Genomic DNA, 6,072 nt, shown 5'->3' on the forward strand with positions numbered 1-6,072 from the left:
GCCCACAGTGGCGTTGCTCCTACTGCACGCCGTGCTTTCTGTTTCTGAAGGTGATGAATATTTGGGCATGAAAGCAGCACAGACTTGTGTGTAAAGAGGAGAGGAGCTCGGATCAATGCCGGCGTTTTAGAATGGGCCGTGGCCGAGGGCTCTCCTTCGTGCGCGGCCCGTGAGACTCGAAGAAGGGCCCCGTCCCGCCATGTGCGCCAATCACCTCTCACGGGCTGTATTTCCCTGTGACCCCTCTTAAGTGACGCGCCGTTGGTGACGTTCATTCAAACCGGCTTCCTGGCGGGGGCGATTCATGTCGACACGCCGCGCTGATAAAGACGGTGTCAAGCGGTTGTTTGTTGACTCGCTGCATCAGGTTGAAACAAGTGTCGAAATGTTCAGTCGACTCTTGACAACCTAAAAAAAAAAAAAAAAAGGTTTGAGACAACCGGAGCCTTTGCAGTTGGATCAACTTTTATCAACCGTGTCGTCCGAGTGGGACGAAAAGGCAGTTTTTTGAGTTCAGTTAACTTGCGTTTTTTTTTTTGGGTCAACTCAAGAAGCCTCATGAGCACGCTTCGGTGCCAAAACATTTTTATTTTTCCCTCTGCGACTCGGTGCGGCGCGCCTGCTCGGGCCGAACTTCAGTTATCTGGCTGAGGTTGAGGCTGCTCAGTTTAGATCAGAGCCACGGGGCTTCCGGCGTGTACTTACCCCGATAACCCAAAAGGCCTCCACAGGGCCCTATCAGTTAAGCCGGTGTTGAGACCCTAGAAGAGGGTCAAGGAGGACTGGGAATCATAACACGCACGGGGGGGGGGGTCTAATCTAACAGCACCTCAAGTATTTCTTTTGAACACGTAACTTTTTAAAACACCCGCTGCATGTAAGCGCTCTTTAGTCGACTCTTATGTATAATTGATTAACTTTCAGAAGAGCTGTCGCGCTCGGATGAGATCTTTTTTTTTTCTTTTTTTTTTTTTACTCTGCAAGAGGATAAACTTCTCAAATTTTATTTCAACAGATTAATCCTCAGCGAGAGCATTGCTTGTAATCTCCTCAGTTTTTTTTTTTTTTTGGCGTGGCCAGAGGAAAGGGGTTGAACCATGGCGGGACCCACAAGTCCGATTAGAGACGCACGTGCGCACGCATGCAGACACGCCAACTTCCAAGCCGCTTGACCCCGACCCGTCTGGTGCCTGGTGGGCCGCTGCGGCACAACCCGTCCTTGACACGTCACATGCCATCTCCCAACAATGTGCGGGCCGCCCGATGAAATATGCGGTAGCCTATGAAAGGGGGGAAAGAATCTCTCCCGGATTAAGAGGAGACGCTCCGTGGGCCGTAACGGAGACGTCTAGGTGAATGTGAAATGAGCAAAAAAAAAAGAATCAATGGCCTTCATTATGGGGAGCAGGTTTTAACGAGACAAGCCAGAACAGGTCGGAGATTCCAGTAGCTATGAATAGAGTGTGGGAACCTTGACGTCGGGCCTCCTGTCGGTTCCCTTCGTATTGACACGCGGGGCCGAGCGAGTGAAGGTATGCCGAACGAGGGGCCGAGTGACGGGGCCATTGTGCGTGAGGAGACAGCAGCAGGAGGATTAGCTCGGCCCTTTTAACGCCGAGTCCTGAGACGGTCCAGCGCGTCGAGGAGATCTGTCATCGGCCAGGCTGCAGGTGGTCCAGAGGTCCGCGTGGGGCATTCGACCCTGTGAGGCGAGAAAACAAGGCCATGTTTTCAGCCGGGACCGGGGGGGGAGGCGGGGGGTATTTACCCCGGGTGACCCTGGAATCTGATTCTCTACACCTTCTCTCCTCACCTTACTGTCGTGGAACCACTTTCTCTAGTTCCAGCAAAACAATGGCCAACCCCCCCCTCCCCCCCCCCCACCCCTCCTCCATCTCCCCCTCCCCCATGCAAGGAAACGAGAAACAAAATGAAGCTTTTTCTTATTAGGAGGAAAACTGTGAAAAAGAAAAAAGGAATTCATGCAAGCCTTTGAGGCAGACTCCGTTTCTTCCATTTCCCTTGAAGCTCGCTCAAAGGTGACCTGCCGATGACTGAACCCATTTCTGGGCCAAGCCAGCTCTGCTAAATCACGAGTCTCTGTAAAATTTGGATGAGTGTCTTATAAGGGCGTGATGAGACAGGTCTAATAAAGATGACAGAGAGCCCTGCGTGTCACCGGCCCCTGCCAGGAAACCCCGGTGATTAACGAGGGCCGGGGCACCTCCGCTAATAAGGCTCATTTCTTTAATTGCCTCTGCACGGTCATGGCGTACAAACGGCCCAGGGGTGTGAGCTCGTGCGCTGCTTAAATGTGTGCGTGCACGTAATATCCGCGCTGTGTGGGTTTCTGCATGCATGCATGCTGGGGGGGTGGGGGTGTAATATGCGAGTGGTGCATGTGCCTGTGATTAGCTTTCCTCACCTCCCTTCTGCGTGGATACAGGCCAGCGATGACGCAGCCGAGCCTCATTAGAAAGAAAGCACTTCTGTAGCCGGCCAGGACTTAACGCCTCACCCAATAATAATTTATTCAATCTATTCTTAAGTATTGCACGGGCTGGTAGATATGGGGTTAGGTTATGTAAGAGTGCGACCGCGCCTGGTTTGAATGTGATATGATGATAATTATAAATCCGAGGGAGACGACAGATGGCGGGGTACTTTAAAGGTTTGAGCAGGTAGAACTGTTACTACTCTTGTGCTGCCAGATCTGTCATTTGGAAAGTGAGAAGGGGAGAGGGGGGTGGCGTGTGTGTGTGAAGGGGGGGGATTAAGCGGTATAGTCAAAGACGAGGAGAGAGAGTGCAGACCAGGGAGAGCTGGTCCTCGTTAGCACACTATTCATCAGTCATGTGAGGTCAGAGAACCCTGAAGGGCCGGGGGGGGGGTCTGTGTGACCCCTCACCTCTCACCCCTGAACCCCAACCAGCACCTGGAGACGAGGTATTTCCTTATAAAAATGTTCTTGTAACATTGGGGGTCTCATTCAACAGCGGTGGGCGGACTGCTTTGAGCTTGAGGTTGTGAGTTTGATCCGTATCTGTGCTGCACATCGCCGCAACGTTACACCAAAAAAGAAAAAAATAGTAGCAGCCAGTATTTGCATGGCAGGGAGTGCTTGACCCCGGGGCGAATGTGAGTGGAAGGCATCGAGAAGGAAGGAGGAAATGCAAAGAGGACAGGGAGGTACAGGACACGGAACGGGAGGCGCGGGAGGAAGGTCGGGGTCACAGCTGCGATAAAGAGGTCAGGATGAAAGATGCTGCTTCGGTCCGGCTGTGAGGAAAACAATCATCCTCCTAAAAATAGTTGGCAGACTTGTTCATCCGTCATCGCGGGGGCCTCGCACAGGTGTGAGCGGCTGCGCTCTGGGTAGCAGACCTGGAACCTGCAGGAACTGGGTTAATAGTGTGAAGGAGAAGAAGAAAAAATAAGGCGAAGGGAGGAGGAGGGAGGTGGGGGGGGGGCTTAATCCCAACTTCTTTGGAGTTAGTCAGCCCATTGACAAAGCATCAGTGATTATCTACACCCCCTCCAATAAATATGACATGCAGCTTTTAAGTTCATATCTGCCCCTGACCACTAAACCTTCAACTCTGACCTTTTACCCCAACCCGAGCTGGTGACCTCCCCTCACTCCATACGTCTTAATATCCCGTGAAGAATTTCCCCCGAGCCGCAGCAGAGCTGTTTTCAGTAAAGTTTTCCTTTGACTGTCTGATTGACAGATTGCAGTGGGAGCGAGCCCCCCCCCCCCCCCCCCCCCCTCGACCGCTCAGGGCCAACAGGACGAGCCAGAACACACACACACACACACACATCGTGGGCCTCCGTCTCCCTATCTTCCGATTCTCTCCGTGCCCCCCCCCCCCCCCCACTCGCTTCTTCCGGTGCCCCTCCTTCCTTTATTTATGCCTGCAGATTCACTTTGTTGTGCTTTTAGTGGCTGGGTTTGTAGATGGAGCAGATGCTGGAGCTGATATTCCCTGATCCTGCAGCGAGCCGAGATAAGAGCAGATTTATGCCGGAGTGAGGGAGCATGGGAGTAATTGCTGAGGCTTTGATGATGCGGCTGAGAGCCCTCGTGTACCATCGGCTTCCTACTAACAAGGACATCCTCGGATTCAGCAGTATGTCTCCCTTGGTTTAAAGCGTGTGTGTGTGTTTTCTTGGTGTACATCTGATGTTACCTGAGGTCCAGCTCGGGCAGCAGCACTCTCTGGGGGGGGGGGGCAACGCTTCCTTTCTGCTCTGTGTGCGTGTTTGTACATGAGCAGTGGATATTCACTGTTTTAAGGGCGGGTCATAATTACAGCTCCATGTGTGTACGTGTGTGTGTGTGTGTGTGTGTGGTCATTACGGACTACAGACCTCTTCCAAGTTTTTTATGGTCCCTTTATGTATTTATAGCTGCAGAGAGTCACACTCAGCTGAGAACACATGACATAATCAGGATGATAGATAACATATTATCTACAGATAAGGTTATCTCAGTGTGATTTCATAAGGGTTCAAATGCGTGTATTTTGCCCGGAACCGATCACAGCAGCTGCTGCATGTGAAATGTTCCTGTCGTCGTGGCGACCGGGCCGGTATGCAGGGCCTCAACGCGTCCCCTTCCTTCCAATCGTTGCATGATCTGTTTTTATAGGTTACATGCTGTGTGTTAGCCTATAACATATTTCACATAACATAAGTGCCAGTCTTACACACTAGAATAGGTAGGTAAATAAAACAGCAACAAGAAACACACAAGATTAACACACAAAAAATAAATCCTCCTCCTCCTCCTTCCTGTCGACCCTGCAATTACAGTTAAATATTTTATGAATACTTTGAACCTAACTCTCTCACGTGGAACCCAAAGTGACAAAACCCTCTTTCTTTCAGCTATTTTGTTTTCCACCTAGGAATGCCAAATAATTCTGTAAACAATAGTTATGTTTAACACAACAGTTAAAGTCAGCCACAAGCTCGGTTAAAGAAAAAATGCAAAAGAAAAAAAGAAAATATCATCCTTCATAACATACTTGCCATAACAATGAAATAATAATACATATTGTGGACTTTTCTTGTGCTTCTTCTTCAAATAGATGTTCAAAGCTGTGGCGGCCTTCGCCGTTACAATGCACCTCCCGAGGGAGGGGAGGGGAGGGGAGGAGGGTGCAAAAGCATCGCTGGTGTGGTGGCGCCTCCTTATTGTGGCCTCTGGTCAGCTCTGTGGACTCTCAGCGGCTCCTGGGCTGAGAGAGACTCGTCTGCCGTGTCCCCGAGTGATGATGTCACTGAGGACATGTCCGTGACACCAGGCAGCAACAGTGACATGTTGATCCCAGCGGGCTTTGGAGTCTGACCCGGTGCTTGACTGATGCAAGTGGGCTCAGATAGGAGAGATACCTTTGTGAGGCATGCAAAGCCCCCCCCCATTCCACAGACATGGGATCACATAGGCCAAAACACGCACACAAATCTTATCTCCCTGGCTGCCCTGGCCATCACCCCCGGGCCTTCCTGTTTTTCTCAGGGGCCACAGAGGGATTCCGACTCAGTGGAGTCGTGCGCGGCTATTAGCGGTGCTTGGAGAGCCACTTTGAGGAGTATCTACTGTAGAGAGAGGGGTGATAAGTGGGAGATCATTAGAAGTACCGGGGCCAGAGCCAAACAGAATGAAAAGGCGCACACCGCAAGATCACAGTGCGCGCCAATATTTTTAAGGACCTCGGTATCAAATGAGACGCCAGATCACTTTGTATCATTTAAGGACAATCATTTTCATCAACTGGTCCGCTCTGTGGGCTGCTCGCTTTAGTTCCAGTACTCGGTTCAGAGCTGGAGAGCAATGAGTCAGATCCACTGCTCCAATTATATCTGCATCCTGCAGTCTGCTCTCTTAAAAGCAAACACACACACACACACACACATCTTCATGCGAGACAAAAACACACGCAGGCAGAAAGACACACTTTGATATCCACACCGTGCACATAGTTGCCAATAAATGCATGTAGCAGAAAATAACAGGCTGGAAAACAGAATCGCACAAGCCGTGCAAACACACACGCCCATACA

The sequence above is a fragment of the Gasterosteus aculeatus genome, chromosome 4 (assembly GCF_964276395.1).
Source record: "Gasterosteus aculeatus chromosome 4, fGasAcu3.hap1.1, whole genome shotgun sequence".
Classification (NCBI taxonomy): Eukaryota; Metazoa; Chordata; class Actinopteri; order Perciformes; family Gasterosteidae; genus Gasterosteus; species Gasterosteus aculeatus.